Source organism: Anolis sagrei, chromosome 3, assembly GCF_037176765.1.
Source record: "Anolis sagrei isolate rAnoSag1 chromosome 3, rAnoSag1.mat, whole genome shotgun sequence".
Taxonomy (NCBI): Eukaryota; Metazoa; Chordata; class Lepidosauria; order Squamata; family Dactyloidae; genus Anolis; species Anolis sagrei.
This window is the reverse complement of record NC_090023.1, coordinates 229,235,347-229,261,162: the sequence shown is the minus strand read 5'-3', so window position 1 is coordinate 229,261,162 and position 25,816 is coordinate 229,235,347. Positions and strand designations below refer to the sequence as shown.

General features: G+C 37.7%; 1 protein-coding gene across 5 annotated transcripts in view; it reads left to right on the top strand.

Moving 5' to 3' along the window:
• The window catches only part of PIK3CB (phosphatidylinositol-4,5-bisphosphate 3-kinase catalytic subunit beta), a 102,125-nt gene that overhangs the window by 13,599 nt on the left and 62,710 nt on the right, over nt 1-25,816 (top strand). For 3 of the 5 annotated variants that reach the window (XM_067465955.1, XM_067465953.1, XM_060767924.2), the window contains exon 2: nt 16,385-16,500. The exons of 1 other annotated variant lie outside the window; for it this stretch is intronic. The gene's annotated coding sequence lies outside the window, so the exon portion shown is untranslated. Of the gene's footprint in view, nt 1-12,501; nt 12,746-16,384; nt 16,501-25,816 lie in introns of those variants that run through there. One more of the 5 variants, XM_060767921.2, reaches the window with a different exon arrangement.

The following is a 25,816-nucleotide window of genomic DNA, read 5'->3' as shown; positions in this document are numbered from 1 at the left end:
ATTCCATAGCACTGAGTCATGGCAGTTAAAGTGGTGTAAAACTGCTTGATTTTATAGTGTAAATGTACCCCTAGTTTTTCAAAAGGACTCTATGCAGAAGGACACAGTATTCCAAGGAAAAATTAATCTTGAGACACAAAGAGATGTAGATTCCAGTTGTATTGGTTGGTTTTTAGCAGGGATATTTCCCCAAGAATTGTTCTCTCTCTCTCTCTCTCTCTCTCTCTCTCTCTTTTTTTTTTTTACAAAAGCAGGCTCTTATTATTAGCCATTTGAAGTGTTTGTAAAGTTACAGTTGCGCTTTCAGCCAAGAACCAAATGTTTTATCACACAAATTGTATATGTGGAAACCGATTGTGACTGATAGTGGTGACACAGTGTATTCACAAATGGCACAAACTTGCCATATCAGGACGTTGCTATCTTTCCCCTGCTATTTCAAAGCAAATGTAGCCTTTATCTGTGCAGCCAACAAATGTTTGATACATGCTTCCAGAACTGCTCAGCCAGTAAATGTAAAGTAAATGTCACTCAGAAGTCAAAAGTTTGTTCGGTATATTTTACATACGTAGTTAAACTTTTAAGAGTTTCTCACTGACTTTCCAGTCAAGAATCCCACCCACTCCTCTTTTTTTACTTCATTAATTTATGCATGCAATTCCTTTTTTATCTAAAGGATAACTAAAAGAAGCTGTAGCACAACTTTCCACAACTCTACACTTGTGCCAGTTTTTGTGATGGAGCAGATAAGCCATTAATTGCTACACATAGAGGGTGTAGGGCAGTCTACGAAAAAGTAGATGAGTGCTGAAGTAAAGGAGAGAAATCCATGACCATTTTTGTTACTAATACAGGATTGCAAACAAAGCAGGTTGTGTGATTTGGAATACCGTATATACTCGAGTATAAGCCGACCCGAATATAAACCGAGGCACCTAATTTTACCACACAAAAAAACCTGGGAAAACGGATTGACTCGAGTATAAGCCAAGGGTGGGAAATGAAGCAGCTACTGGTAAATTCCAAAATAAAAAATAGATACCAATAACCAATAGATACCAATGCATTAATTGAGCCATCGGTAGATCAAATGTTTTTGAATAAAACTGTAAGTTAAGATAAGACTGTCCTCTGATTAAAGCATTATTCTAACCACCTTCAGTGTAAATATGTTTGTTTACATATTCTTCCAATAATAATAGAGTAAAATAATGGAAATGTAATAATAACAGTAATAATAGACTCAAATAATAAATGTAATAATAACAGTAATAAAGAATAAAATAATAAATGTAATAATAATGGAGTAAAATGATTAATGTAATAATAATAATAATAATAATAGAGTAAAATAATAAAAAACCTTGACTCGAGTATAAGCCGAGGGAGACTTTTTAAGCTTAAAAAAAAGGACTGAAAAACTAGGCTTATACTCGAGTATATACAGTATCTCTTCCTGTTCATTTCTGCATGTCCCCCCTCACACTTTGTAAAGCGGAATACTTGTATTATTATTATTATTATTATTATTATTAACTTTATTTGTACCCCGCTAGCATCTCCTGAAGGACTCGATGCGGCTTACACAGGCCGAAGCCTCAGAACACAATACAAATAGAAACATAACACAACAATAAACAAAGCAAATCAAAATAATTAAGCAAAATAACAGCAACAGTGACAATGCATCAAGACACTTTAAAACTGGGCCGGCCGGTGCAATGGGGTACAGGGTTAAAAGTGCTGAAATGGCAGGAGGAACGTAGGATTAAAATAGTGAGGTGTGCAGTAATATTGATTGTACTAAAGTGCTTCTAGGACTTGGGATGGGGGATTCCTAATCTGAGAAGGCACATCGGAACAGCCAAGTTTTTAGGTTCTTTCTGAAAGCTGCTAAAGTAGGGGCCTGTCGAAGATCTTTTGGAAGGGCATTCCAGAGTCGGGGGGCCGCCACAGAGAAGGCCCTGTCCCGTGTCCCCACCAAGCGCGCTTGCAACGTGGGTGGGATCACGAGCAGGGCCTCCCCAGATGACCGGAGCGAGCGTGTGGGTTCGTAGATGGAGATGCGGTCACGCAGGTAGGGTGGTCTCAAACCGTTCAGGGCTTTGTAGGTGAGCACCTGCACCTTGAATTGGGCTCGGAAAATAAATGGCAGCCAATTTAGACAATTTCCAGACTCTTTTGGGCAGGGTTTGCTCATTGCACTAGCTAGTTTTGATCAGTTAGCACTAGTATTAAGAGCCTGGCTGAAAGAAAAAAGCCTAGATATATTTGATCCAAAATGGGAATGGCCCATGCAAGTGGAAATCTGAGGTAACTGATGCCTTGGCATCGGTTGATGGGTGAAGATACTTTGTAGAAGGAGATTGCTAAGGGATAGAAGGAAACCATGGATTTTTATTACTTAACCCAAGTGTCTGTCTAAAAGTAATGAACTGAGAGTATGAAGCACTGAACTGTGTACATTTCCAAGGAGACTTAGTATAGAGCAGAGCATGCTAAATTATCATTTTAATATTTCACAGTATTTGCAATTATAGCAGTAGTTATTAAAAAATTCATCGGCTTAGTAAGTGTTACATTGATTTGTAATTATGTCCGTATGCAATATTGCTACAGAAGGTTAGAGCATTAGCATACCAGGTGTAAAAATCGGAGGCTAAATGACCTTTTAAATGTTTCACAGTTTGCAATTATAGCAGGTGTAAAAAATCAGGGATGAGAGTGGAGGTAGTCTCATTATTTCCATTTAACGAGAAAGGAGAACTTTAATATAGAAGTGTTTAAAAACAATTCATTTCAGACATTTTTTTCACAGACAACATACAAGGGATGAAATTACTCATTTTTTTAAACCCCCTCAAATTGAAATTAAATGCAGCATAATTATTGCTAGATTTTGATTGTTTCTTTTCCTAACTCAATTATCTAAAATCATTTTCAGTCATGTTAATATAAAATGATTTAGTTCCTTTCTGCTTTTGGTTTCCACTAAGAAACCTGATCTGGAAGATGAACTTGATTGTATTTTTTTTTCAAAAAAGGGAAATCAGCCTCCTATAGAGAGACATGTCAGCAATCCAAAAGTATTTTAAAGGTAAAGCAAAGGTTTCTCCTTGACATTGTCATGTTCGACTCTGGGGTGTCGTGCTCATCTCCATTTCTAAGCTGAAGAGCCAGCATTGTCCGTAGACTCCTCCAAGGTCACGTGGCTGGCATGACTGCTTGGAATGCCGTTACCTTCCTGCTGGAACAGTACTTATTTATCTACTCACATTTACAGGTTTTTGAACTGCTAGGTTGTCAGAAGCTGGAGATAACAGCGGGAGCTCACCACGCTCCCCGGATTCGAACCACTGAAAGTTCAGCAGCTCAGCAGCTTAACCCGCAGCACCACCAGGATGACCCAAAGCATTATAGGAACTCAATAAACTAAATTCAAGTGTCTGCTATCTCTTTTCATATTCACTTTTAAGACTGACTGCATGCAAATTTCATAGCTTTATCATCAGTTTTACACCCTGCCCTTTGCTTTGTTTGTAATTTGCCTGACAATAGCTTCTGGTGAAATTGGACTTTGTTCTTATTGATTTGGGGTAATAAAATCTTGCTTAGATTTTGGTAGATGCAGGAGATAAACTTTACTGATAGGATTTTTCTGACAAAAAGAAAGTAGCCTTTAAAAATAAACTTTAGCCCTTTCAGAACTAAATATTTCCTTTTCACTTTAGCCAAGATGTATCCATGTATCCTTGAATGGTATTTAATTGGAGGCAAGAAGATATTTGTAAAAACTCTTATACACAAGTCTTTATTTACCTTCTTTCATTGTGTCAGTAGATATTATTTAGACTTCTGTATTTAGAAATATTTAATAAGAATGTGCAGGTTGTTATCAATGTACAAATATAGTAATTATTATATGCTTGTGGTATTAAATAAGTGTAGTGATCCATATTCTTTTGCATATCTCTGAAATAGCTACATTGTATCCAAAGCTGAATTTTATTTAGACTAATTCAAACTATTTTCCAGCATTTTGTTGTTTTATCGGTTACCCAAATGGTAGTACAAAGAGGCATACAACAGGGACTTGCATTTGGCTGATGTGATTCTCTTGACTCAAATGCAACTAGATTAGTCTGCAATATAGTAGATCAGCTTTATTCAAACAGCTTCTATATGTATATTTTGTCTTATTCAGTAGCTTGGAGTTTCTTTTCTTAGTGCCAGGCATCTTGAACTGACAGGTCCATTAAGTTATCAACATGCCATACCAATAAGGTCTTGTCTACCTCATTGCTGCCAGTTTGCTATAGATAAACCTCAGTTCCCACAGTGTTATACTTTGACATCAGAAAGCAATTTCCAGGTATTTTAAAGAACACATTCCTTTTCAAATCTTTTTGGATTTTTTTCCCAAACTTTGTGAATAATGATTTGTTTTTAAAATCTGTTTTAAGAAATTGAAGTGTATCTCCACAAAAACACTATTTGGGAAAGGTATGAACTGTGGTCAAGATACGGGACCTTTGTAATGCCTCTATGGGTCAACATGGACCCTCCAGGTGTTTTGGACTTCAACTCCCATAATTCTGAACAGCTTTAGGAATTGTGGGAGTTGAAATCCAAAACACCTGGAGGACTGAAGTTTGGCCATACCTGCTCTACAGTGATGCACTATAATCCACTGGCCTAATTCCAAGTGGTTACTACTTGTACATGATTTTTGTTTTGTTTTGCTTAACACTTTTTTTGCAATTGTGTGTTAATGGGTTTCTTTCCATCTTTCTTCCTTCCATTTTGCTTTTCATCTTCCTAAAGCCATGAAATCACAAACCAGTTATGGCTAGTTACATGGAGTGAAGAACAGCAAACTAGTTTAGCACTACTTGTTGATACCATGTAAGCTTTGTTTGTGAGAAGAGCAAGCTGGTACTGACAATCTGTATTAACAATCAAAAATAGTAATTGCCATTTCATCTTCTCCTCCCTTTGACTCATGTTAGACTTACATCATTTCCCGAAACCACTGCAGCCACCTCTTTTCCATTTTTGTGATTCCCTTTCTAATTTCAGAGGCAGGAAGATAATAACTGCGGAACTTTGTAGTATAGGACAGAAATACTATGGTATAATAGAAAGCTTACTATGGTATAATAGTTTTCAGCACCAGTTATTCTCTACCTTTACAGCCTTTGCTAACTTACTTTAGTATGATTTATTTAGTAGCTATCAAAAAGTCCAGCCCTTTGCCTTAGACAATATCTGAAGATCTGATTCAGTACAAGAAAGTGAGCCTTCTGCTTCATTAAAGGGTGGCATGGACAATGTACCACAATTTGTCTTGTTTACTTTTGTATTTATGACTGATCCAGAAGTGAAATTTTGCAAAGTACAACCAAGTTTAATAGTGCATTCCTCTGATATCTAGAATTTGTCGATGTTTTTCTCTTTAGAAGAACAACTAGAAGTTCATAATTTTTTCCATCTAATATTATTGATTGCAATGCAACAGCTCAGATAAGAATGGAAAACTGATGGGTGTATATACACAATTACACATCCACATGTGGAATATGGAAAGTTTTCCATAGAAAAATACAGCATTGGGAAACTTTCTACCCTATATGGCACAACTTAAAAATTACTCCATGATCTCTGTGCCAATAGATAATTGTTCTATTTATTTTACCATGACTGCACAAGTAGAATCATTTGTTTGTTTTCAGGTTGAGTCGGTTTTAATTATTACACATACGATCTTGCCCACACACTGCCGCCTATCTCTCATTCACATGGGAATTGGAAGTTAAACCACAATTTCCTGATCAAGATACAACCACAGTGGACGACTGTGGCTTAACAATCTGCAAGCTTTGCTTTTCCATAAGGCATGAATCAATGGATTCAACAGTTTCATTTACCTTCACTCCCAAAAATATTCCCTCCTGGAACCCTGTCTACTCCAGTTTGATTATATGCATTATTATCCTTATGTATATTATGTGTTATGCTTCTGATCCAAATATGTTCACTATTATCCAGTATTTCAGGTGTGAAGGGGTCTTGAAATACATCTCCCCAAGGACATGAAAATTGTACTGTACATTCAAAAAGGGATGAGGGGGAAAGCAAGTACATTGCTTATTCTTGTTTTCCTAAAAGTGGTCTCCTAAACTGCTGTGTTTTGTTTGAACTGGGCCAAAATAGGATCTGGGGCAAACTTGGGATCATTTGCTCACAACATGCAAGTTGTAGAATTTATATTTCTGATAATGAGTGTTGCCATTTCTTGGTATGAAAAACTAGCAGTCCCCTGCCACGTGTTGCTGTGGCCCAGTCTGGTGATCTGGAAAATAAAGTTACGAGAAAGTGTTGGTTTCCAATATATGTAATGTCTATGCTTGTAGGTAAACATTATTTCTTGTTTTTTTTGTCAGTGTTGATGTGGAGATTGTCTGATTTGTTTACTCTGGAACATGCAACATATAACTTTCTTTAGGGGTCCCTTTCAAATCTATGATACTATATCTGTGTGTGTATATATATCATATCTATCTATCTATGGCTGGATGGCTCTTTGTCAGGAGGGCTTTGATTACATTTTCTTGCCCTGGTGAAGGGAGTTGGATTGGATGGCCTTAAGTATTTTCTGTTGGTCATGGGGGTTCTGCGTGGGAAGTTCGCCCCAATTCTGTCATTGGTGGGGTTCAGAATGCTCTTTGATTGTAGGTGAACTATAAATCCCACTAATTACAGCACCCAAATGTCAGGGTCTATTTTCCCCAAACTCCATCTGTGTTCATATTTGGGCATATGGAATACTAATGCCAACTTTGGTCCAGATCCATCATTGAGTCCACAGTGCTCTCTGGATGTAGGTGAACTACAACTCCCAAACTCAAGGTCAAGGCCCACCAAACCCTTCTAGTGTTTTCCGTTGGTCATGAGAGCCCTGTGTGCCATGTTTGGTTCAATTCCATCATTAGTGGAGTTCAGAATGCTCTTGATTGTAGATTAACTATAAATCCCAGCACCTTAACTCCCAAATGACAAAATCATTTTTTTAGTGATGGTCATTCCTTGTGTTAGTAGGTGTCTTGTGGCCAAATTTGGTGACAATTTGTCCAGTGGTTTTTGAGTTATGTTATTCCTACAAACGAACATTACATTTTTGTTTATATAGATAATATGATAACATCACAACAATATAAGTACAAAGGTACTGGATTTTTTAAGATGAACATTCAGTGTATTTTGTTAAAATACTGCAGGTTCCATAAGTAAGCAATTTAGAAGATGACTGAACTGGCCTGTTCTAATAGAATACGCCTTTTAAATTCTGGTGGCAATGACAGCACCATTACTATGTGTCTAATTGCTATGAATTTAATGTCTCTTTTATCTAACAAGTCAAGAATTGAATGTCAGGAACTCCATCAATACTCCAGGTTCATTTCAGGGTGAATTTCATTATTTGTACAAAAGCTTTTGTGCTGAATTGCTTTTGTGGATAGAATAATTATCTGCGTAGTGTTTACTGATGTCAATTCTTTATGTGCTCTTGGTTCTTAAAATAGCAAGAGTACATGCAAACATTTCTAAAGAAAAACATTACTAACAAACTATCATGAGAATCTTGCAGAGTGTGGTGAAATCATAGTTTTTCTTTTTCTTTGCATGTCACAGGATGTTTTCTCTTAGCCATGTTGGCTGCAGTCCTACACATACACTTTCCACTTGTTGAACGCACTGGGACCCACTTGAATTGTTGTTGCCAATTGCCAAGTCAGCTTCAACTTATGGTGACCCTATGAATGAGAGACTCAGACACCATGTTTTCCACAGCCCTGCTCAGTTCTGGCAAGTTGAGGGCTGTGGCTTCCTTGATGGAGTCTATCCACCCATAAAATGATTGTCTTTCCTACTCCCTCCTATTTTACCAAGTATTATTGTCCTTTCTGAGCCCCCAGTGATGCAATGGGTTAAACTGTTGTGTTGGAAAGACTGAAGACTGATAGGTCAGCTATTTGAATCTGTGGAGAATGGGTTGAGCTCTCACTGTTAGCTCCAGCTCCCCATGCGGGGACATGAGAGAAGCCTTCCACAAGGATGGTAAAACATCAAAACATCCAAGCGTCCCCTGGGCAATGTCCTTGCAGATGGCCAATTCTCTCACACCAGAAGTGACTTGCAGTTTCTCAAGTCACTCCTCACACACTAAAAAATTGTCTTTTCAGAAGAGCCATGTCTTCTTATAATATGTCCAAAGTATGACAGTCTCAGTTTAGTCGTCTTGGCTTCTAGGGGAGTTTTAAGCTTGATTTCTTCTACAATTTATTTTTCTTTTTAACATTTCACAGTATCCAGAGGCGGCCCTAGGTAATTTTCAATGGTAAGCAAACAGTATTTTGCCCCCCCCCCCCCCAACCAATCACTGATATATATTTTCTGTTCGTCGTGGGAGTTCTGTGTGCCATATTGGTTCAATTCCATCATTGGTGGAGTTCAGAATGCTCTTTGATTGTAGGTGAACTATACATCCCAGTAACTGCATCTCGCATACCTCAAGGTCTGTTTTCCCCCAAGAGCGCCGCAAGGCAAAATCAACTATACTGCAAATGCTTATTTTGCATAATGGGTTAAGCCACCCCTGACAGTATCCATAGAATCTTTTCCAGCACAACATTTCAAATTAGTTTCTTTAATGTGCAGTTTTTATAATCATACATAAAATATGAAATACAATGGCATATATAAACCTGACCTTGGTATTGAATTCTCTAGCTTTACACTTGATGGGAAAATTCACTTTGAGATAAGAGTGTTTTGAGTTAAGAGCTCAGTCACAGAACTAATTAAACTCTTAAATCAGGGTATCACTGCAGATCCACAACTTGGAAGGGCCTCTCCCTGGACACTAATAGAGCTGCTCTTTTATAAAGTAGAGGCAATATGTTCTCATCCTGCTCCTTTGAAAAATGCAGGGGAGGGGATTGTTTTCTAGCTGAAAGCAGCAGCAACAACAACAACTCCTTTACCAATAGTGTCTTTACATATACCTTGGTCACGTTTTTTTGTATTAATTAGGGTTTTCTAGAAATCAGGCCTGAGTTGCCAATAGATAATCCAAAAAATATGTAACAGAGGGTCTTTTCACATTGATAAACTTTCCAGCTGATAATTCATTCATAATCTTTTTCAGCAAACATTTTGTGGTTCTCCAGCTTTCCATAGGTACTGTGTCAATTGTTATTCTAGATAGCAATTCTGAATTTGTGAGCTTTTAAAATTTCTTATGATATCTGTTTGTTCTCTTTACATTTTGATAGATATATGCGAATGCTTAAAACAGTGGTTTTCAACCTGTGGGTCTACAACTCCCCGAAATCCCAGCCAGTTCACTAGCTGTTTAGGATTTCTGGGAGTTGAAGACAAAAACATCTGGGCACCCACAGGTTGAGAACCACAGGCTTAAAATAAGCAAGCAGTATATGGCTCTAAGATAGTCTCCTTGCAAAAATACTGTTTGGGATGTTTTCTCTAGAGCAGGCCTGCACAACCTGCAGCTCTCCAGCCATTTTGGCTTCCAACTCCCAAAATTCCTGGCCATTGCACAAGCTGGCTAGGGTTTATGGGACTAGGAGTCCAAAACAGCTGGAGGGCCGCAGGTTGTGCAGGCCTGCTCTAGAGCAACCTCAACTTCTTCAGCAAATTCAAACAGTTTGTTGGGAATTTACTTCAGACTTTCCCCTATGATTAGTTTTTAAGATATGGAAACGATAAGAGATAAATCTTTCTCTGCTGTGGGACATCAGAGAAATTGATGACATCCTGTTAATTTAAAGAATGTAGAAAAGAAATAGGAAAGAAAATATAATGGTAAAAAAAATGAAAGAGTAAAAAAAATGTCTCCTTTGCCTACAACTACCTGTTTTGCCCTACCAGTGTAAACTTGCTAAGGCAGACATGGAAATAGTTATCAACAATTGATCCTCCCTCTTCTGTACACTTTTGATTGTTTTTCTTTCCCGAATACAAAATGAAAACATGACACAATATAAAAGAATAGACAATATTATGGGAATAATGGTAACTTGTTCAACAGCCTTGGGTATCACTCCTATTCAGCTCAGAAAAGCGAGTCAACAATGGAATTGATGCATTGTTTGTTTTAAGGTAATGTTTTATATGTTTGAGGCATCAGCTATACCCCTTAGCACAGACACACACACACAAAGGTTTCAAAAGATTAATCCTGCTATTTGCAAGAAGGACAATGCAGATTTTGCTTAAAATCTGCTAGAGAGAATTAAGGGTCCCTCTCCCCCAGCAATGTAGACTGACTTTTGCATTCACACACTAGCATTTTTCTCTAAGACAGGGGAAGGCTATTTTCACAGCCCTCAATCCTTTTAGATTTCCAAACAAACTTTTTCTTCCCCCTCCCCCCATACTGGCAACTATGTGTCAGTTCCTCATCAAAACAATATAATTCCACTTTTAATTGCTATGGCTATCTTCTGTGGAATTGTGGGATATATACCGTATATACTCAAGTATAAGCTGACCTGAATATAAGCCGAGTCCCCTAATTTTACCACAAAACAGGGAAAAACGGATTGACTTGAGTATAAGCTTGGGGTGGGAAATGCTACTGGTAAATTTCAAAACAATAATAGATACCAATACAGTTACATTCATTGATGCATCAGTAGGTTAAATGTTTTTGCATAGTTACATAAAACTGTAATTTCAGATAACACTGCCCAACTCTGATTAAACCATTATTCTAAGCTTCTTCAATGTAAATGTGCATACGTATCATTCCAAGAATGATAAAAGAGTAAAATAATAAATGTAATAGTAATAATAAAGTAAAATAATAAATGTAATAATAATAATAAAGAGAATAAAATAATAAATGTAATGAAATAATAATAATAATAATAATAGCACAGTAAAATAATAAATAACTTTGACTCAATTACAAGGTGAGAGGGACTTTTTCAGCCTAAAAAAAGGGCTGAAAAATTAGCCTTATATTCGAGTATATATACAGCAATTGCCCCCATATATAGCTGTCACCAGAGTTACCTGGCTGAGATTTCCTAAACTGCTAATCCCAGGATTCCATGAGACATAGCCATGCAAGTTAAAGTGTCATCATAGTGCCATAAAGGGCTCTTAACTCATCAGAATCCATGGAGGCAAAAGAATGAGAGTTTCACCAGACCAAAAATTTGGAAGGGTAGAAGAATGATATTTCCCCTAAATTATGTGTCTTAGGGCTCCCATAATAGTCATTTAGTCAACGTGATAGAATCAGAGTTGGAATAGACCATGGGCCATCTAGTCCAACCTTCTGCCATATAGGAAAAGCACAAAGTGCCTCTGGCAGATGGCCATCCAGCCCCTGTTTAAAAGCCTCCAAAGAAGAAGCTTCCACCATACTTTGAGGCAGAGAGTTCCACTGCTGAACAGCTCTTACAGTCAGGAAGTTAAGTTATAGGTTGTTAAAGGGCATTTTAATTTGGGCCATGCTGTGCACGTCATGGTGGTATAATGTGTTTCTATATAAATCGAAGTGTGAAAGTGAATTATGGCCTTCAAAGTCTGTTTCTTATTGAGATACAAACTAAAGTACTGCAGTAGAAAAAAAAGGGAACTGGAGAAATTGTGTTGCCCACAAACGATTTCAAAACTTTAACAGAAACGTAGCAGCAGGGAGTTAAGGCTATGCGAAAGATCTTGCAGAGAACAGAAAGTTAGATGTTCATTCTGAAAACATTCTTGGAATTAATATCTTTTTTCAGAACTGCAGATGAAGACAACACATTAATTCCTGCTGTGAGATGGGGAAGCCTCAGATCATACTTGCTTAGCTTGTAGTATTATGTTGTCTTTTAATTTGTAGTGACACTTTGCCTTTTTTGTTGGGTATTATGCTTCTCTCTATACCCCGGTTATCTTTAAACAGCTTGGCCATTGCCATTTGTAGCCATGGGAGTTGTAGTTCAAAAGCTTTAGGGGTAATTGACCCTGGCTGTTGACTGTTGAATCCATAAAAACATATTTAAAACTCGTTACCTGAGTTATAATGGACTGAAATGTGCATTTGTCCATGGAGTAATGTAGATTTTACTAATATAGTTATAATGTGTTCTGCAATGAGGCAGAAAGTTAGGTGTTGCTTCCTTTGCTAACTCAATGCTTTCCAAAAGAAAGCATTTTTAGAACATCCTAGACATGCATGAAATACTTTCTAAATGCTCTCATTTTCACAGTTATGTCATTACTGATATTTTTGCAAAACACTTACTACTTACAGAACTAACCCAGCCCTTCGTATTGTAATGAAGTGAGCTCACTGCCTGGTAAAGAAAGATGTGTTTTTCTAAACTGTTGCTGCTAAACGGCTTCAGACCCTTATCTCCACTAGACTTTGAATTATTACGTAAGCTGCAGGGAAATTGTCGGGGCTTACACTGCGAGTTAGAATTGCAGCCCTTTGCTGCTTAGCTTTTCATCCCCTGCTGGCCCTTCTAGATTTATTTTCGTTTTAACTTCAGGATGGTTTCATAAGGCAGAAAAGAGACTGCAGTGCTTGCTCCTTTTTGGCAAGGATGCTGGCTGGGAATTCATCTGCTTTGTTGGATTGCAGCAAAACCTATTTGTGAGAGCTACAGCACGCTAGTCTGAAAGAGGTTTTATGGACTGGCTGCTTGGGTCCTCTTGAAAGGTAATGAAGAATAATACTGATTTTTGCTAAATACCAGCAATGTGTAAAGCTCAAGTGAGAAATTAACTGTACGGTAGAGAAGAGGGTTATCTGTGCACATTCTATCCTTTTTTGTGTTGTTTTCCTTTTGAAAAGGTATCTATTAAATCAAAACCTGATTATACAGTAAACATGTGTTTCATCTTTCATATATCTTTCAAACTTTTGAACTCACTTTAGTACTATCATGTTTTGATTGATTTCTAGAGATAGAAGCATTTAAGTGTAAATGAAAGTGTGTGTTTGTGCTTGCATGTATCATTGTGCATGCATATATTAATTTATTTATTTACTTTGCTTATATACCGCTGTTCTCAGCCCGGGGGTGTCAATGAGTGTCAATGTTGTGATGGGGAATAGAAACAGTAGTTGTGTATTTCTGAACAAAACACCAAAAAAAAAGGATTTGTAAGGAATATATTCTCAGCTCTAGGCCCTATGTATTAAATCTTATGACTCACAAACATAATGACATGTCATAATGGCAATCAGAGGTAGTTTGGCTGGAATTGGTGGACCCTGTTGCCTGTTAGCTTATTCTCCTAGCATAAATCCTTGAAATTTTACATTACATGTGTGTAAAAGTGCAGCCAGCCTATACAGTCTGCCCAGGCCTGCAGGTCAGTGTAAAATTGATCCAACAATACATGTTGCAGATGTATATGACACTAGTATGCTGTTAGTGTCTGTCTGCATTATATTAGGAATGCAGTCATTGATGATAGAGGAGTTTTTTTTTCTGTGCAGATGACTTGTGTGGCTTTCTGGATACAAATTTGTTTTGTTTTCAGATAGACAATCAGTATCAAATGTAGAGATAGGCTTAGTTGCTCTTCTTCAAGATTTAGCTGGCTGGATAGGAGTCTCAGGAGAAAGAAAGTTGAGGCTGCAATCTTATACTCAATTACCTTCCTCCGTGGAAGAAAATCCAGTGGCAGCTGGTGGCTCCCATGTTATTGTGTTAGTGAATACCCAGTGGATTTTAGTTCACATTTAAAGGAATTAGTCATGATGTTGTATTTATTCCGTGGGTTGGAATTACCATCTTGGATTGTTTCTTTAAAGTTTATCGCAAAGCTCTTAATGAATTAATTGAACAGCGTACAAATAATGCAGCTTGACACTACTTCAACTACCATGGTGTGATGCAATGGAGTTATGGGAATGGTAGTTTTGCAATGTCTTTAGCCTTTTCTGTCAAACGGTGCTGGTGCCTCACCAAAGTACAACATCCATAATTCAATCGAGCCATGGAAAAATGGTGTCAAACTGCATTCAATCAACAGTATAGATGCACCCTGAGAACAACTTAGAAACCTCACTAGAATCAGTATAAGTTTGTATTCCAGCTTTTATATCTCCTGAAATACTATGTCATGTTTTCATTGACTGTATATTTGTCAGTAAATATTTGACAAAACTAACTGCCATTATAAAGTCATCCTCTTGGCAATGATGAATAAGCAGGCCCAGAATAAATAGAATGAAGCACGACTAGCAGTCAGACAATAGTTCCTGTGAGTATGATTGCTGCTCCCTTAATCTTCAGACCATTTTAAAGCCATTTGTCTAAAAAAAAAAAAATAGCGTAGAAGTGACTGTCATTCCTTATTACTGATCCGGCATAAGAGCGTATCCTGATTTACTAGCAGCACTTTTTGTAGCCCGCAGCATCAGGTGGAGAGATGGTCGGCACCATGTTTTGCAGTGCCTCCAGCTTCTTTCCAGAAGATTGCGTTGTTTTTGCAGTCTTTGCGAAGGATCAGGAAAATCCAGCCAAACTGACACAGTTGGCTGGGAGAGCTGGCCCTGGGTGATAACAACAACAACAACAACAACAACAACTACTTTATTTTTATACCCCACCACCATCTCCCCAAGGGGATTTGGGGTGGCTTACACGGGGACAAGCCCAAACCACAAATAAAAACAACAGCATAAAAATCCATCAATAAAAACATAACTCAAACACAACAGCATCATAAAAACAGTAACATGGCTGTAAACAGAGATGAGCAGAGACTTTACTCTTATCTGTTCCCTTGTCATGTGAATCCAGTTGGCTCTTAGATGTCATCCCATGTACTCTCTCTCCTTCATCTTTTGGAGTATGTTATGGGCTATTGCTTGTTAAATAAATTGTGTGTCTTACTGATACTATTTTTGGATTGACATTTTGGGAGTCCTCTGAAGGCATCTTGGGATGTATGCAGCCATGTCATGCCCAGTTTGGGAAGTTCCCTCCCAGGTGGCACATAGGGGCTCTTGCCTAAGTGAAACCCCATGTTTGTCATTTTCGAAGTACACAGCAAGCAGTTTGGAGAAGTCAGTTTCTTTTGCCTGGCAGACTCAATGGCTTTCCAGAAATGTTATCTGTGCTATTTATTGCAAAGCAGAGCCCCACATGTTAGGTCCACAATACTACGTAGTTTTGTAGAGAGCTTACCAATATCCAGTATTTTTTCTCTGTTTATTGACTTAAACCAGTAAGTCACCTACCATTTGTGTACACAAGTTATTCGAAGCTGGTTTTCAAAACTCATATCAAGCTGGCAGTTGGCCACTAACATAAGGCTAAAGTACAGTTTCTTCCTGGCACTGCAACTGCCTTTTCCCAGATGCTAGGCACGTACCTCCAGACGACTTCATCTCTTGCCCTGTTGTTCTACTAATCCCCCTTTCCATCCCACTGCATATTGGTGAGGGAGAAAATAGAAACTTCCTGGACCAAATAGGTTGGAAAGGGATAGTGGTACTATAAAGCAAGAAATACAGCAGCAGAACTTTACCTTGCTGTCCCAAAGCTTTTAGAGGAATAGGTATAATCTCTAGCTAAAATCATAGCAGTGTTTTCCTGTCAGATGCACAGCTTTGTAGATGTGTTGTTTAGGCATCTTTGGAACAATCAGGTGAGATCCAGGCTTATGTGGGAAGCAACTAACTGCAGATTTGTCTTGCTAATCCTAAAGTTGTTTCCTGTTCCTAACCTTAGCTTCATCTTGATGCACAAATAGATTAGACTATATTTGGCTTTTCAAATTTCAGAAAAAATAACATATGAGGTCTGTGGACAGTTTGATTTTCAGTTGTACCAGGGTTTTTGACTTCTCATTAGTGCAGGGACCTCTATGTATTTTCATTAAACCTATTCCTGTTCTTGATTGAATGAAAACAATATAATTCAGTGACAAAGCATATAAAAGGTAGTTTGTATCCACTGTTGATAGCAAAAAAATATGTCTGCTCAAATTCTATCATATACCATGGCATAGCAAAATAGTGTTCCAATATAAAACAGCAAAATCAAATATTGCTTTTTGGATTGGGGGGGGGGGGCTGGTTGAAATATTTTTCATATATGATTGAATTTGTGGATGCAAAATGTTGGCTTGTGTCATCCTCTAAGTGTACAGCTGTAGTGAACCATCCATGTTTTTAAACTGTGTTTTAGCTGGTAAATTTTGCTGTATGTTGAGCTTGGTCCCCATGTAAGCTGCCCCAAGTCCCTTCAGGGAGATGGTGGCGGGGTATAAAAATAAAGTTGTTGTTGTTATTATTACTGTATATTAAAGGTACATTTTCCTTTTATTTTTATTTTAGGGGAAGTGAATAATCCAGTGAAGCCCTCTAAGAAACCCAGGAGAAATCATGGTTTGCACAAATAAGCTTACAGAGCCAAAAGGACTTTAGAAGAGTCTCTGCGGAAAGATAAAAATGTAAGCCCCCCCCCCTCTTTTAAAGATGCAGTTCATTATGGTTATCTTTATACTACACACTTTGCACTGAAGAAAAATACCAATGGATATTGATATTACATAGACCAGATTTTACACACAGAGAGACACACACATATACACATATACATACATATTCTGCCAGCAACTGAGGTGCTAATGATGACATTTTCACCTCCCTCCAACCAGTAAGTAAGATTGTGACAATCAGAAGTGAGGGTGGATGGGATGGGATGGGATAATGAAGAATTTTAAACATAGATTTGCAACTGTATTACAATATTGTATATAATACACAAACTTTAAAAAAATGAATAACAACGAAAGCATTTCTCATACTTCCATATTGCAGCCTCAATCACAGGTGGAAGGAGTGTGAAACTGCCATTCACCAGTATCCATTTCACTAGCACAATGGGCTACCTTCTCTCACTGTGGCACACTAATTTAATTAAGTAGAACATGTAGAATTCCACCCTATGGTTGCATTAGCATGGCATAGGATTACTGTTGTACCCTATAAAGCTGTTTTGAGATTTGAGTATGAGAAAACAGTGTCGGGATAGAACTCTTCGTGACCAGGTTTCAAATCTGGCTCAGCTGTGGATAACCTTGAGCACATTATGCCCTTTTAGGGTTCATCTATACCAGAGAATTAATGCAGTTTCACATCACTTTAAATGCAATGGTCAGTGCTACATCATCATGGAAGTTGTAGTTTGACGACGCACCAATACTCTTTGGCAGAGAAGGCTAAAGAGCTTGACAAACTACAACTCCCATGATTCCATAGAATAGAGCCATGGCAGATAAAGTGACGTGAAACTGCATTAATTCTACTGTGTAGATGCACCCACAGTTTCAATGGATAGCAATGGCAAACCCCTTCTGGAAAAAAACATTCCAAGAGCACCTTATGATTATGATAGATTCACCATGATCCAAATGCTACTCACAACAACATGCAAATACTGCAGTGTTTGCAGACTCACTGGCCATTTAGACTCTTTGCTTTCAGTGTGAGAAACAGGCTTTGCTGCTATCTTTGCAATTTCCTTTTACTTGAAACATGGTTGAAGTTGAAAGGTTCAATCAGTTGTAGATTTGTGATTTTAACATGGATCGAGACAATAAAGCTTGTCAATGCTAGCCATAGTTAAGTATTCTAGTATACCATATTGTAATGTAATGATTTAACCACAACGTCTGTATGAGGGTCAAATGAGATACTTTGTGGCAAATGTAAACTAGAAAAGTACCTGTAAGAGACTGTGGATTTCATTTAAGAGTTGTTTCTTTTCCCTACCATTGCTTTTTTCCACATAGCAGAAAATTGTTACTCAAGTCTTTTCCTCCACTTGTGATTCTTATTTATAAACAAAATAAAAATACAATGTGCATCTGTCAAGATGTAACTATTCTCAGGTGCAAAGCTATATCATATTCAAACGGAAAATGCTTTAGCAGCTGTTTGGTGCTAAGCTTACTCTTGATACCTTCTTGCCTGCCAACCTGATATAACGGCTATTCTGTTTGGAGCTCAATGACTTTGTGAGTAATGTGTAAACAGGAAATGTTCCTGAACAGACATAAGTACCACATTTCCCTTAATTTTATTATTCATTAACCAGACCTGGGGATTCTTGGAGGAAAAGTGTTTCAAATATACCATTTGTAAACTGATTTTTCAAGGCCCTAATATTTGGGGGGAAAATATCTGTAGATGCATTTATTATTTGCAGTCTTCTCTATGGTTTGAATAACTTGAAAGTATATGAAATAGGTTTTGTACAGAGATAAATGTAGGTATGCCTGATACAGTCTCACTACCATTGTTTCTTATTATTTGAGAGTTGAAAGAGAATACTCTTTTGCTGATCTGCTTATATTCATGATCTTTTGCAGAGAGCTGGAGAAAACTACTTTAAAAACACAATTTCTGGAATTCTGTTAGAAATTGTAATATCAAAAAACAACTTTTTCAGCCTCTGCTTCAGAGTTTTTTTTTCTTCAGGCAGATCACTAATCCTTTTAAAAGGAATGTTGTACCAAATGTCACCTGCAGCTTGTTTTCTTTTTGTTCATTTTCTTACCTTATGCTTTTATAGTCTTATCAGTTTTTGGCAAATAGTAGTCGGTGTGGGCATATGTACTTATGCCTCTTAATTATGAGGGACATCTGGTAATTTTAATCATTCATATGGAAAATAATAGCTTTATAACACAATCTCCCTACTGAAATAATAAAATGTCCAAGAGGAACAAATGGCATAAAAGAACTATGGTGCTTATTAGTGCAACTTATAGTATCTGGATGGGATTTTCTTTTTCTTAAGAGATTTGTTCTAACATCCCTAAACACTGTGCTTCCACAGCATGATAAATACGTTCTGCTCCAAGAGCAATCTCTCCCACAACTGTTATAAGTCTCTGAAAAATATACTTGTGGTAGGACTTCTGCTGTGCTTTGTTCCTGAGCCAGGATTCATGCAACACGGAAGCTCCAAGTGAAGGAACGAAGTTGCAGGATGTAGCCACAGAATACAAACAATGATTTCTTGTCAGTTAGCTTTACTGCTAACCAGAAAAGGGATATTGAGGTGGATAGTTGCCAGGGATAAGAGACCATTTTGCCTACCCTTCCTCCACCTTGAGGAAACTTGGCAAATTCAACCCCCTTAGCAAGTTTACCAGGCTTTGTACAGGGAAGACAAGAAGGAAACTGGTTCCATCTAGGAATTTGGTAGGACCCCAACTTTTTTGTTTAGTAAATTTAAAAATAGTTTTGGGATTCTGGGGCTCCAGGGGCCTTGGAATGGGCCACATGGAGCTCATGGATCACATGCCCCATGTCTGCTATAGAAAAATGTAGGAGGACTTGCAATGGCCATATTTCATAGCTCAGAAAATTCACTTGTCTGTTCAAGGCTGGAGTCCACTGCACACATTTACTGTAGAGTAAGTTCGATTAAACTCAGAGAGAATTTAATCTCTGGGCTAATACATAAAGGATCAAATTGCCCAGTAAGATTTAAGTCCAGGCCACAAATATTACCCAAAGCTATTGTTCTAGGCAGCTGTATAAAGTTTAGGAAATCTAATAAGAATGAAAATATCTCATTACAAAGTACTGGATTTTCGTACTACAACTTTCCTGCTTTAGTTTTTGCTATAACATCACTGCAGACTTTACTGTGTTTTGCCTTCTGTATTTTTCCAATATTAAAAAAGGTTATCACAGATATTCACACTCTCTCTGTAAGCAAACAATAAAGAAGAGAGAATGGGGGGAAATGGTACATTTGGCCAGACATGTGGTACAGGCAGTCCCCAAGTTACGAACAAGATAGGTTCTGTAGGTTTGTTCTTAAGTTGAATTTGTATGTAAGTCAGAACAGGTACATTTTAAAGTGTAAATCCAGCCCAAAATATATATTATTTAGCTTTGGATAGCATAGGGAAAGGTTAACACCCTTGTGGTGTTTGTTTTACTCTCTTTGCCCCCTGTTCAGAAGATTTCACCTCATTTCTGCCCCTGTGATAATTGGATTTTGAAACTGGGTTGTTGTGGAAACAAGGATTGTTGATAAAGCTTCAGTGGACACACCTTTCCCCCATGATAACTCTTTCAGGAGTGAATTTCACCCTCAAGGGGTAGATTTCACTCACTTCCTATTGTCTCACCTCCATTTGCAACTATGAGTCATTTGTAAGTCAGATGTTTGTAACTTGGGGACTGCCTGTATTTCGAAATGTCATACCAGCCTTCACTTTCAGTGTATTTGTTTAATTCTAAACCTGATAGAGTTACATCTTCCCATATGCATGGATTCTGTATCCATTAACTTAACAATTCATGGCTTGAAAATATTCCAAACTTTCCCCAAAACCAAAAAAGCAAGCCTTGGATTTTGGTATTTTATATAATGGACAGCTTTTTACTTCACCATTGTATAGGATGGGACTTAAGCACCCACAGTTTTGGTATTTATACAGAATCCTGGGACCAAACCTCAAGTGCCCAATGGATTTTGTAGTAAATTAGTTTAGTCATGGTTACAATGGTCCAAATGTTATGATACTGCTTGTGTAAGAAGACTAAGGCATCAAACAATTAAGTTTTCTATAACCAGCTGCTTTAAACAGCTTAGGAACTGAAACACAATTTATTGTGGAATTTACATTTCATTCCCCAAAAAGTTGCACAAAAAAACTATTTAAAGTTATTGACACATTGAATAGTGAGTTATTTTTATTTCATCCATCAAGAATGTGCATATCATCTATTAAATGAGTGTTGGCTTACACAAAACTTTTCAGGATGAGACACCCACCATTGCCAGCAAAGCGAAGTAGCACAGAAGGGATATGTAATTTAGGATGGACCTTCCAGCAGAATGCTTGAATATATGGGAAACATCCAAAATTATCTGCAGGAGACTATGAATTTGAACTGTGTGTCATTTCAAAAAGGCACAAACAACAGAAACAGTGCCATGATGAGTGTATCAGCATTTGGAAATTTCATGAGGAAGGTCATGGCCCTAAAATCCCAATATTGTCTACTATGACTAACAGTGGGTTCTCCAAGGTCCTAATCAGAGAAATATCTACTGTCTGATGCTATTAGCTGTAAGAACTTGAACCTAGCAAATGTCATGTCTGCCCATTTTACTGTCTCCCGCATGCAGATATCCAGCGTTAGTAAATTCTGACCAATAATGCCTGTTTTCTTTTTTCATTCATTCCCAGAAATATGGTATTCTCCAACATTCAAATTGGTAAATTATGATCAAAACCTAAGTGAAATGGTATATGTATTAATCTCTTCTGGAACCTAGGTTATCCTGTGTGCATGCAGTACTTATAGAGCTCTGGTCCCTATCCTGCCAGTAAAGTGTTCCTCCCAAATGAAGGGGAACAGTAAGAAGGGAAGGCCACCTCTCTTTCTGATCTTGTTTTGTTTTAGTTTCCTTAAGCAGTTTTGTACCAGGCCAGTTACAGTACTGACACCAAGCATGGCTTGGGGGAAGCTGGTAACTTTGTTGTTGGCCACTGTGTTAAGGTTGTGGATCCAAAAAGGGACTAAAGAGCACTTTCATAAACAAAAAAGTGACAGAATATAGTGTTTTTCTCCTCTACTCTGCATACTCCTTTCCATGTGAACAAAGCATAAGGCAGCTTGTTCTTGTGCATTCACGTCACACTAATTTATGGTTTTGTGTGACATACAAACACAGCCATTGTCTGAATTCCTGATTGAAATCAGGTAGCTGTGTTGTCACAATGGTCAAAGGGACAGGAATAATAAGAATGGTTTTATAATTCAGTGCATGAGCTTTTGAATTAATGTGAGTTTTATGTACTTAAGTTTTCCACCAGTCTGCACCAGTTTCTGAAATGAATTAGGATGATCTAGTGTTCCTAAAGAAAAGCACACATCCGCTTTTTCAGTTACCCTTCAGATTGTACAACTCCTAATTCTGTGCTGTTTCAAAATTTGTATTTTAAGAAACTATATCTAAAACACATTTTGCAAGGGAATTTCAATTAAAATGTTCATCTGTGATGGAGAAACAGTACAGAATGGATTTTGAATGTCCACAGGAAAACTGAAACAGACCAAACGTAGACTAATCTAGTCTTCCCTATTTAAAATCCAGAGCTTGGAAATGTTGTTTTTAAGGAAAGAGGTTATGATTCCAAGAATCTCACAGTCACTGATGTTGTATTGGTATAATAACGGCATTACAGTAACATGATCATAGATTTTAGCCAATGCAAGAGATGCTGACCCAAAAGGCGGAACACCATCCTCAGAGCTGTCACTCACATTGAGTTTATGGTATCCTTAGAATAAATGAGGAGTTGTGTTCAGTACAGAGTGTGCCATGCATTGCCTACTCTTAATAGGATCATTTGGAAGCAAACTGAAGATCACTTAAGCAGACAGCAGCCAAGACAGAACCCTTCATTCAGCCTTCAGCCATTTTGCATTCAATTATTGATACTTTTCTTCAGAGCAAGAAAGGATATGTTTATTCTAGGTTCAAGCTCCTAATGCTTTCCTGTAAACCCAAGGCATTTATGGCCCTGTTGAACTAAGCAGCTCTAACCTTTGATTAGATATATAAACAACTTAATCCAGTCACTGCTAGTTAGATGTAAGTCCCACTGTATTTGTGAGGTTTATTCGATATGCAGATACACATGTGGAGCTTGTTTTCAAAAGGTACCATATCTATCTGAAAATTTTCTACAGAAATTTAAGAAAACATACTGAGAATATGCAATCTTTGGTTGTAAAATGGAATTTTCAAAGACCAGTACCAAAGTGATTTGATACATTTTGATAGTTTTGATCTGTTAGTAATATTCTCCTAGCCAACAGTGTGCTACCACCTATAACTCATTTTTCAATATTTTTTCCTGGATTTAGTACTTTTTGGAAACAAATTCCATGTATTTTTTAACTGTAGAACTGGAAGGGGACAAATATTACCAAGTTCAATACCCTAAAAGAGCATAATTATTTTAGGAAAAAGATAGCTAGCAGCTTCAACCGCGGTAGCACAGTGGTTTAAGGTGCTAGCTGCAGGAAAGGCTGCAGACCGGATGGTCAACAGTTTGAAGCTGCAAGTCGGGGTGAGCTCTCGACTGTCAGTCCTAGCTTCTGCCAACCTAGCAATTCAAAAGCATGCAATGTGAGTAGACCAATAGGCACCACCTTCGCGGGAAGTAAGAGGGCGCCCCATGCAGTCATGCTGGCAATCACATATTACAAGATAACTGTATGTGACAGAGTAAATATAATAACATGTTATTATATTTCACCTTCTTTCCCTTTCCCTCCCAAATAATACTATGGTCAAATGTTAGTTTTTATAGAATAGAAGTACCCTCATAGGTATCTTGATGGTGTTTAATTTTCTTCTAAATCACTGATTTTCAGCTTGTGGGTCCCCAGGTGTTTGGGGCTACAACTCCCAGAAACCCCAGCCAGTTTACTAGCTGTTAGGATTTCTCAGAGTTGAAGGCCAAAACATCTGGGGTCCCACAGATTGGGAACCACTGATCTAAATAAAAGACTCCAGGGAAGTAGCAGCAAAGCAACTCCAGGGATACCAGCAACATACCAGTATATCTCCTTAAACAGCTCTTTGAAAAATTAGGCCAGGGGTCATGATTTGCATTTTTCTGAATCCTACTTTCTACCCCACTCCTGACAACTATATAAACTACACTTTTATATCTATGTCTGAGGCCTTAGTACCACTTAAAGTTTTAGGTCCATGAAAACTCAAGTGAAAATAAAAAGCAGAGTATTGTAAAGGTGCTGCCACATTACTTTTTTTAACCTCCCTCTTCTTTTTATACAGCAGAGGAAGAGTAGCAAAGGAGATAAGCATATAAACAGCATGAACTGTTTGGCGATGTGTTCTAGCAGTAGCTTGAGGCCCAATTCACACAGTAATGGAGCCAGAGCCAGGCTTCTGTGTCCCATAGACCATAAAGTGGCCCAAGACAGCAAGCTCATCATGTGAACAGTTGCTGACGCAGTTCCTTTTAGGCACATGACTACATGTCAGAATTGCCATAATTAAAATCACTGAATCTCCACAAGTGAGCTACTACTATAAATATGATGCCAGAAGGATCCCCTTTCATGCAATGACATTTTTCTGGTGATAACATGTCATAATAGTAAGTGTGAGTTTCACATAAGCCTATAACAACAACAACAACTACTACTACTACTACTTTATTTTTGTACCCAGACTCCATCTCCCCAAAGGGACCTGGGGTGGCTTACATGGGGCCAAGCCTGATCAACAAAGTTAAAACATTTAAAATACACAACAACAGTCAAAAACAAAACAAAACAACAGCATTATACTAATATATTAAAACAAGTATCAAAACCAACAACCAATAATAAAATTCAATTTCTCATCACAGGTGGACTGAGTGGTGCAACAACAATTTAGGGGATAGGACTGGTAGATAAAGTGCATAGATTATATGGCAGCAGTAAGGGTAAGAGCAATATAAGACAGGACATTATAGCTTTAGGTACAAACCAATAGTCAAGAGTGAGGTCAAGATTTTTGAGTCTTAAGTTCAGTTATTACCAGGAGGAATGCGATGATACATAATTCAACTTCACAATATTATATCTTTGGAATGGTTTAAAAATTTTCAAGGTTTTTCAATGTGGTTTACTCTGAACTTGACTCATATGAAAAACTCTGAGAACAGTGGGATCATGGTGAGCAAGTGGCACATGCCCACCAATCAGAAAAAATCCATTTAAACACATGCCTCCTTTTTTGTGGGTACTGCTTTCTATGCTGTCAGTTCATTATTAAATCATGCTACTTAGACATAGAAAGCTGCCAGGAGGAGGATGGGCCCCAAATGAAGATCAATTAGCAAACTGCTTAAACCAGCCAGCATTTGTGGAGCATTTCAAGTAGGAAAGATGCAAATACAACTGCACAGCAGCAGCTGATTTAGCATTTTGTTCATCAATGAAACCATTTAGATTCTTTCATAAATGGCACCCAGTCACCCCTCTAGTTCCTGCCTCTAGCTAAGAACATAAAGGTTAGGGAGGTGCACATATTTAGACAGAAAATTGCACTTGTCACAGCCATGAGACTGTTGTGAGAATGAATCATGGGCCAAACTGTATAACGCAAAGCAGCGTTGGTGTGTGACTAACCCGACACATCCAGCAACTGAAATGGTGCCAAAAAGCCATCTATGGCAAATAGTTACAAGACAGGAATTTTAAACAGCACACAGAAAAAGGCAGTGTGTATGTGTGTTTATGTCTTCTTGCCAGTTTTGTATAGCTAATGGACTGGTTTTGATGTCAATAACACTACTTACGAACGTGTTTTTCTATAAAAACTAGCATTTGGCCATAGTATTATTTGGGAGGGAAAGGGAAAGAAGGTGAAATATAATAACATAAATAATGCTATGTAACATTATATTTGTACCTGGGTTATAAATGTAATCTCCTAATTGGTTCTATCATAAAAACATGGAAAAAGTTTACTAAACTGCAAAAAAATTTCTCAATAGACACCACTCCTCTATATTCACAGACCCTTCGCCTGTTTAAAGCTCTCAGATAGACAGCATTTCTGGTTGCCAAAAGTACATGTAAAAAAAATAATTATTTATAGAATGTAAGCATGGTACAGATTAATTATCATCTTTGAAACACTGTACACTGTCTCTCACACTTCTCTCAAATTCAGACCAATCATATCAAAACTCACTTCTC